Genomic DNA, 13,722 nt, shown 5'->3' on the forward strand with positions numbered 1-13,722 from the left:
ATGGGTAAAACACATTGCTACCCCTTCCCCTCCTCATATGGTCTTTTCACACCCAGTAGTCTTCTGCACCTCCAAACTGGAGTAGATTTAGAAGGAAGAGTGTGCATGTGACAAGGCAATGCGGATTGCTCTGCCACTGGTGGGGGAAGGGGGCTGGAAATTCACAACAACATACAGTGCAAGCTGCATGTGGCAACATACAGCAACAGAGCCACTGTTGTTCCCACCATTCACCACAGGACATGTCATGGACCAGCAGCATGAAGCACAATCCTCATTCCATGGTCACAATCCTCATTCTGTGAATAAAAGCTCCTGTTTGTTGCATTTCAAGAAACGAAAAAGCTGGATATCGCCCACCAAATACAGTACAGAAAAACAAACTTGAAATCTATGTTGTCTACACAAAAATAGAATTTGTGGGTTTTGTGCAGAATCAGCTTCTCGAATGCCCATTAGGGCAAGTTATGGACAAAGGGCAATGCATATAATCAAATGTAGCACCAAGTACTTTATAGAATTTATAGTTAAGAATGTTAATGTGTGTTATTTTACATAGCATCAAAGCTCTACGTGGGGTGACTGAGCTGTGGGCCTCCTGATGCTCCTCCAGTTCACATCAGCTGAGCCAGGATGACTAGTAGCCAGGAATGATATAATAATAATAATAATTTATTATTTGTACCCTGCCCATCTGGCTGGGTTTCCCCAGCCCCTCTGGGCGGCTTCCATAGAAACCAAAAATACAGTAAAATATCACAGATTAAAAACTTCCCTGAACAGGGCTGCCTTAAGATGTCTTCTAAATGTCAGGTAGTTATTTATCGCTTTGACATCTGATGGGAGGGCGTTCCACAGGGCGGGCGCCACTACCAAGAAGGCCCTCTGCCTGGTTCCCTGTAGCTTTGCTTCTCGCAATGAGGGAACCGCCAGAAGGCCCTCGGCGCTGGACCTCAGCGTCCGGGCAGAACGATGGGGGTGGAGACGCTCCTTCAGGTATACTGGGCCGAGGCCGTTTAGGGCTTTAAAGGTCGACAGCAGCACTTTGAATTGTGCTCGGAAACGTACTGGGAGCCAATGTAGGTCTTTCAAGACCGGTGTTATGTGGTCTAGCTGCCGCATTCTGGATTAGTTGTAGTTTCCGAGTCACCTTCAAAGGTAGCCCCACGTAGAGTGCATTGCAGTAGTCCAAGCGGGAGATAACCAGAGCATGCACCACTCTGGCGAGACAGTCCGCGGGCAGGTAGGGTCTCAGCCTGCGTACCAGGTGGAGTTGGTAGACAGCTGCCCTGGATACAGAATTGACCTGTGCCTCCATGGACAGCTGTGAGTCCAAAATGACTCCCAGGCTGCGCACCTGGTCCTTCAGGGGCACAGTTACCCTATTCAGGACCAGGGAGTCCTCCACACCAGCCCGCCCCCTGTCCCCCAAAAACAGTACTGTAGTTCTGCAGCATCTGGAGGAGCACATGTTCCCCTGCTATCCATAACTGCGATTAAGTGCATTTCAGTGTTTATAACAAATATCATGTACTTTCATTAAAAAGAAACTAGAGTGCATGTGAGCAACTTGATTCAAATTATTGTTTCTCTTTTATTTAAATGTGTCTACTTTATTGCTTTTCTTTGTTTGGTCGTTAAATTGGTTTTTTTAAGGGGGTAACCAATTAATACTCTTATGTCACGTAATACTTACCTATTGAGTGCTCCAAATTTTGCATTGCGTCCCCCTTCCCAAAGCCTGACTTTTACATTTCCTTTTATGCTGTGCGTTATGCTGGTTTTAATTGGCTTTTTGTTAGGCTTTCTGCTTAGTTATTAATTTTTTTTGGCTTTAAAATTGTTTTTTATTGTAAATTGTATTTTGTATTATCTATGTAAACTGCCTAGAGAGGTTTGTTGGATGGGTGATAAATAAATGTAAAAATGATGTTAATAACATTTAGGTGGGGGAAGCTGAGGCTGTTTGCAATTTTATTTGCTAATCATAAATAATTGGGAGTTAACAAGCCTTGCTTACTAGTAGTTCCCATATATAATATTTGTACCATTTTCTGGTGCTCAGTAGTAGTAGTAGTAGTAGTAGTAGTAGTAGTAGTAAGTTTCAAATAATTTCCCCCCTTCTCTTGCTGTTCTGTCCCATACGTCTATACTGCTGCACCTGTTTTACCAGATGACAAATATGACCTGTGTAACTGTTCCCAAAGCATCCTCTGGAAGCAACTTTTTGGAAAGAGTGGAGTGCTACTAAACTACATTTAACTGATAGCTGTTGTGAAGAAAAGAAAGGAAAATCACTTTGTAAAAGAGTTTATAGATTGTTGAATGCTTTTTTTCCAAAACACATTGGTCCTAAAGTATAATATTTTAATTCCTCTTCTTGTCTCTGATACAGTAGAACTTTTGTCAGAACTAAGCTATGGATTTTTTTATGTTGTCCTTTAAGTATGTTTTAGTTGGTGCTTTTTACATTTATATTGTATTGCTTATTTTTGTTTGGATCGTTTTGGAAACAGATTGTTTATGAAAAGTGATGCATAAACACCCTAAATAAATAAATAAGCAAACTGCTTGCCTCCCACTTGTCCCACCTTATTTCTCTCTCTCCAGTTCTAAAAAATATGTAAAAGTCAAGTATTAGCCATCACAGCTAATTCCTCTCTGTTTCTCACCTTTGATAAACATAGCATCACTGTTGCATCAGTCATGAGTTGCCATGCTTCTCATCCCTCACCAATACTACTTGTCAGAAGACAGTACACACCACATGCTAACTGCCATGAGCAGTATTCAGATTGACCAGAAGTGGGAGTACACAGCCATTGAGAAATGCCGGAGTCATATGCTGAGTACCACTTGGTGAGAGGATGAAAGGAGAAAGCAAGAGCATTTAGCTCAGTGTTTGAGGGGTGAGGTCATGCTTATCAGAAAGGGAAAGAACTTTCACCCTGGTGGTTGGATTTGTGCACTGCTAGGTTGAAGCCCCTGGCTAGCAGGATAATTCCTTCCTCCAGCAACTAGGTTCTGACTACCAAAATAACATTCTGCCTAGTGGGGGATGTGGCAGATTTAGTACAGTCATTGAAGTCCCAAACAGATAGTCAGGTGGATCCTCATTAGGGTAGAAATCTATTGTGCATTTTCGTTCTTTGTCGTGCCAGTAAAAACTCCGTAGTAACTCCACCACCTTCCCTTGGGGTCTAGTGAGTAATGATATTTGAATATGGTGCATAACAAAAGATGCCTGAATTCCGCACTGCATTCCAAGTTGGGGGAAGAGAGGGATGTCCTCCCTATTGTAGCTGGGGTGTCGTGGGGCCCCAGATAACCTGCTTTCTGGTGTAAAGGTGATGCAGTACCTTTCTATTAAATTTATGCTACTTTATATAAAATTAGTTTCTATGGTGTAGGTTTTTCAGTTCTTCATCAGTAACCTCAGAAAGATCAATTTCAGATAGCTCGGTTGCTAGTGACATTAGGGAGCATGGGAATCTATTAGGAGATTTTCCTGGATATATTGTTGCCAATCATCATCACTCCTCCAGCTCTTCCATGTTCAGTTGCCCTACCACGATCTGCTCTCTTAAATAACTTCTCCACCCATTTGCCCTTTTATTCATGAAACTCTTTCCTAGAACACCTGTGTGGTAATGCTGCCTTTTCCACCTTCAAATTCTTCAAACTTGTCTTCTCCATTAATTCTTCGGCTTAATCACTTAGTCCTCATCCCCCAACTAAAACAAAGCCAAATGAGACACGGCGGCACTTGTGCACATTCATCACATGCAATCTCTTCCTCTGTTATCCTACGGACACTGTTGTAATTTTAGTTTATAAGGAATTTGAAGCCGGAACCTGTGTCATTTGCATATGCTGCTCTGTAATGTGTATTGCACATATATATATATATATATATTTCTTCCTTATATTATCACTTTCTCCATTTTGCATAAGACTTTTGATAGCCTTACTCTAACTTATTCTAGCACTTTGCTGTACTCTCACTGCATTAAAGTCCTCCTTTCTATCCTCAAAATCAGCTTTGTTACTCCCAACTTAGAATAGGGACAGATTTGGTACTGGTTTTCCCCAAGACAATCCACTTTTCCCCTCCCCATTCTTTAGGCTAAGCACATTGACATTCACAATAAGTTTCTGAGGGGAAATGTTCAGACTTTTCCTAGATGTTCTGAGCCTTTATATTCAAAACTGATTTATCCTTTCAAGGGCAAAATGTGTGTTTTTATTCCTTAGATTGATGTTTTTGCAGAAGAAGCAGTTGGAAGCAAAAGTTACTTTCTATGTAGATGTGAAATTATACTGACATATGTTAAAAACAGAAAGTGCAAAGTTAAACATGTTGCATGTCATCATTTCAGAGAAATGAAATAAATCAATTGTGTGCTGTAAGAAGTTAAGTTGAAATATATTTGCACAACCTAATATGTCTATGGTTGTTTCTGAGGACTTTATTATTCAAGATTGTAAACCTCAAAACAGCACCTATGTTTAAAGATGTGGAATCCACTGACTAGCCATACTGTTGTTTATGCTTGTTGTCTTTGTTGAATCCAACATAAAGGCTGAAATCCAAGAAAAAGAACTGCTGGCATAGCTGGATTCTCACTGGTTGCTTTTCCATACTAGTTACCTCAATTGAAGAGGCAAATCACAATTCTGTTGAAAATTGCAATTTGGCTTTTTTGGCAAGAGAAATGATGAAAGCAAGTAAAGTAAGGCAGCAAACAAAATTCCAGCTCTGCATATTTGGTTCTTTCCACTTGCATATATTTTTTCCTTCATTTGGAACATAACCTATTTTATTATTCATGTCAAGTATGACAACCTGTTCAGTGCTGCGTTATCTAGAATTATTTGATTCCCCCCCCCCAAAAAAAGTCTTGAGGCATGTGCACCAAACAGGTGTGGTAGCATTGCTGCCCCCTTCTGCAAAAATGCATCAAAAATCCACATTCCATGTTTTCTGTAGGGAAAAAAGAGTGCTTTCTACATTGTATGCTGGGTGTTTTTTAGGGAACACCAGTGGTAGCTTGCTGCCTCCTTCTGCAAGCCCACTCCTTTCTCTCTTTCTTCTCTATGGAGGAAAGAAGTCAGAAGCTAAATTGAATATTTTTTTTAAATGCTAATATTTCAAAATAATTTTTTCCATTGAATATGCAGACTTGCCTCTTAAACCAGCAAGGATGGAAATGTGTTGCTGAAGCTAGGGTTCTTAGAATTCTAACAAGAGCTCACGTGCTGTGCAAACTGCATAGTCACTTTGTTTTTCTCTGATGGGTTATATATAGGATTGGAAATATAAAGTCGGTGACCTGTAGCTCAATACATCTTGCATAAGAATGAGAAACCCACCGTAGGTGATTTGTCACAGGCAACTGTGAAGTGCCACCATTTGTGGTAGGCTGGATATAGCACAGAAAACCTTCTGTTTCCTAATCCTGGTCTGCGTGTCAACATTTGCCAAAACATCAGTCTCAAACTGGTCATAGATGGGGTCTAAGTTAATAGTTATTTGAAGCTATTACTATTAAGAATGTTGCAACTGAAGCTGCGTCAATTTTTATCCAGAGAACTAGAAGTAAATTACAGTGTTAATATCACAGGTATTGTAAAAGACTTAATAAAAAATTAAGGGTTCAATGCCGGACACTTCCTGTTTTGTTGTCATCGCTGATAGTGCTCACAGGCTTATATTAACATTGGTGTATCAAATAATTTTTTGGGAAAGTGTCACATAAGTAAAAGGGTTAATAGAACCTGCTTGTCTTAGATGTAGTGTGTTTCAACCTTGTAAATAAAACCACAAAAACTACTAGCCTGCCAAAAAAACATATGGATTATATTGCAGTAAGTTTCATTTTATTCACTGAGTCTACGCAGTGAGTGGAATGGCTATAGCTCAGTGATGGAGCTTCTTCATTTTATGCAGAAGGTACCAGGTTAAATCCTTGGAATCACCATTGTCTGAAACCCTGGAGAATCTCTGCCAGTCACTGCATACAATACTGAGCTAGGTGGTTCAGTGTCTAACTTGGTATAAGGTAGCTCCCTGTATTCCACCAGCAGGTCACCAGCAGCTGCTTTTGCTGCCATGGAGGTCACTTGAGGGAAAGGAAGGAATGATGGGAGACTTGAGTTGGGCAACAGGACCTGATTCCAGTTGACCACATCAAACTTTATTTTTGCTTTCATGCTTGTCACCTATGGCAACCAGAAAGTACTTGAATGTAGGGCTGGTATATTGAACTGAAATGCTGGAAAGGTTGGATGTCAAATTCCTGCTCAGCTAAGCATTAATGTGGTGGTGTTGAACAGCTCAGTAGTAGTCATCCTGTCAACTGAGGAGTTTTAAGTAAATGTAAAGCACCCCCCCCCCTAAATTTGTAATCATTTCCAGAACAGAAGTTGAAGGGCACATGTCCAAAGGTTCTCTGGTGACAGTTGTTTTCCAGAGTTGCTAAAACTTATTTCCTGAATTCTCTTTGATAGATATGGAACTTTTAGCAAATGATGGCATACTACTATGAGTACTTTGGCTTGAGTTAGAAGCTTCTGGCAAGCACATAAATCAAGTTGTTATTTCTATATGTTTCTAATATGGTGTAGGGGTAGAATGCGCCCTAGTTCTTGCATCAGGCCTTATTAGTGGTATAATATCTAGAGGCTTGCTGATGAGATTAGGTATTGAAAAAACCTACCTTCCATGCACCCCTACCTACAGTATAATGTCACGGTTTGGTGTGCATAGGGCATTATGTGGATACAGCAAAAGCTGGAATCAGCATAGCATAGCGTATTTACGCGAATCTAATGCGCCATCAAATCTAATGTGTATCCTAATTTTCACAACGTAATTTGGCCAAAAAAGGTCTGCATTACATTAAAGTAAATATGGTATTGTCCAATTAAAGAATTATATGTGCCAGAATAGGCTATAATTTTTATTTTCAACTTCTACTTTCAATGTTTCTGCAAGACTGCTTCTTCTGCTTTATGTTTATTTTGGCAGCATATCAATCAGTCTGCCTTACAAAATCTATTACTAATATTTCAGTTCAGAGACATTTGCAGGGCAGCAGTCTTGAGGAACTTCCAGGGCTCATCACCAACCAGAGGCACCCAAATGATGCTTGGGTCTGCCTTTGTTGAGCCTCATGTGAAGTTCAAAGAGCTAGACAGTTGTGTTGTCTTCGTCCCATTATGGTGTCAGGATGCTGGACCAGATAGGCCATTGGCATGATCCAGCAAGTTCTTCCTATGATATTCGAATGAGTCAGTGCATCTAATAGTCAGCAAGTGGGGTGTGACACAACAATGCAGGCGGCCTTTTAAAACCCAGGCATGCCAAAACAGCCAGTTGGGAGAAGCATTGCACTACCCGGCAAAAGGAATAATGGCCAGGTCAGTTTTGCTAGCTTAGGAGGCTGTTCAATAATAATAACTTACCCACTCACAGTAGTCTTTCAGGAGCACCAACATGGTCCCATATCCCCTGCAACGATGTGTAGTCATAAATGCTTTTACCGCTACCACCAGAGAAGAACAGGAAGGAAGCAAAACACTGACCAGTTGTGCTCTACAGAAGCAGTTCCTTTGCTGCTTCCCCCACTCACAAGTGGGATAAAATACCCTGTTTTTTTACATGTGTGAGAGAACTTGGATACCCTTTCCCAACTTCATGATTCTGGCTTTTTATCTCAGTCAATTTAGATTAGACAAGAATTTCCCAGTTTAGATGTAACTGGGGCTTCTGGCTTAAAGTAGCCAGGAATGGATTGTCAAACCAGTGTGTGATGGGGGGAGACAAGGGAAGCAAATGCAAACCCGATACTTATTCCTGGCTTCATAAACCTTGATTTATAAAGCCAGGAAAGATAATTTGAACTGGTGCAGATTTAGTATCTGTGTAAATTGTTGCATGTGAAAACAGGACACTCATAACAATTTGGAGCTGTTCCTATTGACACATTTCACAGTTCTTAAGTATTTATCATTAAAAAAAATGATAATATAATGAGTCACTATGGCATTCTCTTTTATTTAGTAGTATTAAATTTAATTACACTGCGGTGCTTCGCCTCAACCGTATTGGCTACAATATATACTTAGACCCTTTTAGGATTTTGGAGGAAAGTTGCTTTTTATAGCAGAATGTCTTGAGCTGCTCTAGAACATGGTAACATTTGTGTCTGATAATTTCATACCTGTGGCCTAAGGTGGGTGACTCTTTCTCTAGTCAAGATAAGACTAATTGAAACATTATAAGTTTGTTTGTAATTTTATGGTTGCCATTACATGGTAGGCAACCAATATCGAGAAAGCAATATAAAATCCTTATACTCATTCAGAGCCATACAGAAGTTTTTGAACGAACGCAGGCAGTCAATTAGGCATTTGAGCAGAAATTTACATTTTTCTAATGAAAACAGAACACAATCCATTCATCTATGGTTATTAAGCCATGAATAGCCCAGAAATGTGTGGAATTAGAAATGCCAAAAATGGTTTCACTTTTGGCGGCTTGATGAATTCTTTTAAGCAGATGCAAATGAGAAAGATAGGAGGGAGAAGAGAGTCTCATGTATATGTCTATTGTGATGTATCTCGCCATCTTTATCTTTTTGCTGTGGCTTGTTTCCGATATTTGTAAAAGCAATGAGGCATACCCTCATTTTTGCAAATAAGATCATTATTCATGTAATGACATAGAAGTATAGCACCTTAAACTTCAGGATGGTAGAGTCCAATAGGGCCAGACTTTGAGATTTGGTGGCTGGGAGTCTACGTATCCAAAGTACATGCTACACAATGTTAGTCCTGTTAGTCCTCAGATCTGACCTATTGAACATAATGAAAATCTTGGCCATTTTGTGTATTGCCTTTCTTACATGTAAATGTGTTAAGGCATGTCTACATATTGAAAGTGTAAAAGTGGCAAACACGTGCATGCAAATCCTTGTATCATTTTGGTACTACCCACTAGGAAGCCCTGATTGGCTGTAGCTCCCAATCAGCTGTATACTGGATTTGTCTCTATGTGATTTGTGAAGTGGTCATCATATATTCAGACTTCATAGTATTAAAACGTCTAATACTTAAATATCCATTAGCTCCATTATTTTTATTTTTTACAGGGTGGATTTGTTTTAAATCAAATCAGTTTAAATCACTAGACAGTAAGACTTGATTTAAATCAATTTTTTTACAGAAAGACTCATTCTTGCATATTTACAACCAGACAAATGTTTTATTCATATCAAAAATTACTGATTTGGTTATACTATTAGAAATACATAGACAGATAATTATGAAATTATTGTGAGGTTTAATAAGTTAACTATTTATATTTGGACAACTTTTCTGCTGTACTTTATTGGAAGGAGAAAAATAATCACTTCCTTAATAACAATTTAAATAATTTAAATATAGCATATGTATCCATGTTTGTTATCTAATGTGGTTAAATGATTTTTTTAAATGATTTTTTTTAAAAAAGGTTTTTTTAAATGAGTTTTAGCAAACATGAAAAACTTAAAACAAATCCTTATTTCCTGATGAATAGCCTTTGGACTATAATGCAACTTAAATAGAAAACTATCTTTAGAAATATTTTCCTTCCAAAAGCATTTTATTTTAAAAATCTGATTTAAATCCAAAAAATCCGATCTAAATCAAAAAAACCCACATTGATTTTTATCCACCCTGATTTTTGTATAAATGAACAGTGGCTGTAGCACCTGGGAAACTGCTTGCCAGGTCTACCTAGCAAGATCATGCAAAGAGATAAGGTAATGGGAAGGCTGCTCTCCAGTGACTACTGTACATATTTGTCACTGGAAAGAGAAATTTCTCCATTCTTCTGGATGTTAATGCAAGCAGAGGGGGTGGCTTGCATGTGTTCCTCATTAAGACTGTAATCTGTGAATTGGCCTTTAGGAGCTGCCACATCTAGCCTTGTGCTGTAAATTGTACAATGTCATTGCTAAAGAACGATTAAATATCGACCAAAGCACACCCTGACATCCAATAATTCATATAAGTTGTAGCTAAATGATGGCATATACAAATTATATGTGAACAATTTGGCTCATGATGTAGAATGATAAGAATTGGTAGATTTATGTGCTGTCAGTGTAATGTCTTTGTACTGTTGTCCTTGCTTCTGCACTTATGCTTATTCTTGCTATCCCCCCAAAAGCTACATAGAAGTTGCTCTTAAAAATCTTCTGGACTTCTCTTAGACTAGGGGAAAAAATCAGAATAGGTTTAGCTCTTTTGACTTAAGTGTTAAAGCTTTGCAAATAGGATCAGAGGGTCTGGCTATTCATATTCCACCAATCTGTCTTGACGTCAAAGTGTTGTAGAAGCAAATATGAGCTTGCTGATTTTATGTTTCACAATCAATCTACAAATCTTTGTATTTCATTCCCAAGAGGGTGTTCATCCCATACACTCTGAAAACAAACTACATCCTACTTTTTTTCCTCTTTCTTCCAGGAGTTTCCTCTTTGGCTGTTATAGGCTAACCCAGTTGCAGTTCTAGAACCAAGATTTGTGGTTGTAGGTAGTGGCAGAAAAACCCTGGTAGTATAATGTGCACAACCAGCAAATGGCATTAGAAGCTGACATATACGATGTCAGGTTTTTTTAAAAATCATCATCCTCAATAATCTATCTCTACATTGCCTACTTTGATTGGCAGCAGGTCTTTCAGCAGTCTTTCCCGTCACCTTTTATAAAGTGCTGGGCATTGAACTTGGAAGGTTCTACACACAAAGCAAGTGCCCTGGCACTAAACTATATTGCACCCCATTTAATAAAGGAAGTGTTGGGTTGCCCGAAAACTGAATCCTCAGAATGAGACCCAGCAAGAGGCTTCTCTGCTTTATTTTACCATCTGCTTCATGGATAGGTAGAAAGTCCAGAGCCAGCTTAGATATATAAACGACAGCAATGGCTTATGTAGTGGATATATATCTGCCATCTTCCAAAGGTCAGTGAGTTTGCAATCCTCCTGTTGCCACCAAATTAGTATTTTTAGATTAGAATTGTTTGCCCTTTCATTTGGTATGTATTGTATTACATAACAACTGTAAGTTCAGCCTGTAAAACAACTCAGCTTGGCACTGACTGAGCCGTCAAGTATTGAAATCTCCACAGATAGGCTGGGTGACTAGCAGGCATGTGGTTGAAACTTGTCTAGTGTGAGAAAGAAAAGATGGGGAAAACTGAATGAAGACTCCTGCTGGATCAGGTCAGAGATTTATCTAGTCCAGCCTCCTGTTCTTAGAGTGGCATCCAGGTGCTTATGGGAAGCCCAAAAGCAGGACATGAGAGTGCAATAGCACTCTCCTTGCCTGTGCTCCCCAACAAATGGTACTCAGAAGCATACTGCCTCCTATAATGGAGGTAGTAACAGCCATCATGACTAGTAGCCATTGGTAGCCTTGTCCTCCATTAATTTGTCCAATTCCTATTTAAATCCGTCCAAGTTGATGGCCATTACTGCATCTTGTGGTATTGAATTCCATAGTTACTTAACTGTGTTGTGCACATTCCTTCCTGTCTGTCTTGAATCTCTCAGGCTCTCATTCTCCATGATGGTGGAGGAGCTGTTACAGTACATATTAGTGTTTGTATCTACCCTTATGCTGAGATTAATTGCCACAATGATATATTGGAACAACATAAAACATGTAGTGTGTTTTTAGCATCTAGTACAAAATTAACTGTCAAATGAATGGGATAATAGTTCCTTACAATTTTCAAAATAAAAATTGGCTCACACCACTCCGAATTTTTAATTGATAAAAAAATACATGGGGAAAAATAAGAAACAACTCCTAGCAGTGTTTGATTTATGACATAGAACACAACTACTTTATAATATGATCATGGGACATCCAGAAAGTATAAAACAATGTAGCTACATAAGAACATGAATATTCCCATCATATAATTATCAACGAGCCTCATACATATGTACCTTAAGTATATATAGGAACACAATGAGAAGTGTGAGCTTACTTTTGCTGGGTAATCTCATTTATATTAGTTCTAATTTGAGACAAACTAACACTCATTTCCTCATCAGCATAAATGAAATGTTTAAATGTTTCTTTGATTGTTCTTGAATCTTCCCACCACAATTTCCATTCTTTCCTGCCACACCCTTTGAGAACCACTGATCTAATGTATTGATATCAAGAAATGCTAGAGATTGAAACCTTCATATTTCTTTGCTTTAAATGTTTTCAGTTTGGTTTGTATTAACTACTAAAACTTTAATTCAGTGATGGGCAGTACAGCAATCACTTAAGCAGGTGTTCCTACAATTGGCAACTGATAGCAACAATATACCTAGATTTCTTTTACACTTAAACAATCCTGGTATGCTATATTCATATCACTGCCGAACAACTTCCATTTAACTTGTAAGTGAATCTTAATATTTTGGATATATATGTGTGTGTGTACTACCTCTGGTTATGTAACCCTCTGGTTATGTAAATTTCAGGATGCGAAAGCGGCAAACCCAGAAGTATTTGACTGGGTTTCGCTGCGCACGCATGCGCAGAAACGGTCCTCAGGTTGCAGAAACCTCAGGATCCGACTGGACCTCCAGAACAGATCCCATCCTCAACTGGAGGTACCACTGTAGTAGCATTTTGTTTTTCAAGCTGTGGTACTGAAAGGAGACGGGACGCGGGTGGCGCTATGGGTAAAACCTCAGTGCCTAGGACTTGCTGATCGTATGGTCGGTTCGAATCCCCACGGCGGGGTGAGCTCCTGTTCCTCGGTCCCAGCTCCTGCCCACCTAGCAGTTCGAAAGCACCCCTAAGTGCAAGTAGATAAATAGGTACCGCTTTATAGCGGTGAGGGAAACGGCGTTTCCGTGTGCGGCACTGGTGCTGGCTCACCAGTGCAGCTTCGTCACGCTGGCCACGTGACCTAGAAGTGTCTTCGGACGGCGCCGGCTCCCGGCCTCTTGAGTGAGATGAGTGCACAACCCTAGAGTCGGTCACGACTGGCCCGTACGGGCAGGGGTACCTTTACCTTACTGAAAGGAGAGTGAGTTTTCGACCTTGTTGCTATCCTTGTGGAAACACACAACAGAACATGCAGTTGTAATTCTTGGACCTCATGGCCTGTCAATTGTCCATCTTGTGTATCCACTGTGGTTCACAAAAGAAAAAGGGTATATAAATGCAGGCATAAGAGCTGACTAATTTGCCTTGTGGGAGGAATTTCCCTTTTCTCTCAAGTGGCCCTCCCGGCAAATCAGTGATATACCCTGTGCAGCTGAGGATTAAATTGATTAAATGTTTTGCTTATAGCATGTCCCCAAACTAGTCATTATCCATGCCCAGAGGACCAATATTTTATCACGAACAGGATCCTGTCTGGAGGATGTAAGTGACAGGTGAAGGGGATCTCTGGCTGGTTTCAGGCATGGAGACTGGGTATGCCTTAAACTTACTGTAACCTTTTATTTAATCCTTCCTCGTTTGGGCCCTCAAGTTATCATGACATGTAGTCCCAAGGCAATTGGCCTCCAAATCCACTGATTGTAGGCTAGTACAACATAGTTCCTGTCGTGTGGTCTACCACTTTGCCAAAGGCTGCATTTACAATTGCTCTTTGAAGACAAGAACATGCAGTTGTCTCATTGTGTTACCACAATATGGCGTGCAGCAGCTT

The 13,722-nt window shown here is 39.7% G+C and overlaps 1 protein-coding gene across 7 annotated transcripts in view; it reads left to right on the forward strand.

The window, feature by feature from the left end:
- The window catches only part of MBD5 (methyl-CpG binding domain protein 5), a 112,443-nt gene that overhangs the window by 18,653 nt on the left and 80,068 nt on the right, over positions 1-13,722 (forward strand). For 2 of the 7 annotated variants that reach the window (XM_083493101.1, XM_083493100.1), the window contains exon 1: positions 7,292-7,422. The exons of the other annotated variants lie outside the window; for them this stretch is intronic. The gene's annotated coding sequence lies outside the window, so the exon portion shown is untranslated. Of the gene's footprint in view, positions 1-7,291; positions 7,423-13,722 lie in introns of those variants that run through there. 7 annotated transcript variants of the gene reach the window in all.

Source organism: Podarcis liolepis (assembly GCF_965112155.1).
Source record: "Podarcis liolepis genome assembly, chromosome: 1".
Taxonomy (NCBI): Eukaryota; Metazoa; Chordata; class Lepidosauria; order Squamata; family Lacertidae; genus Podarcis; species Podarcis liolepis.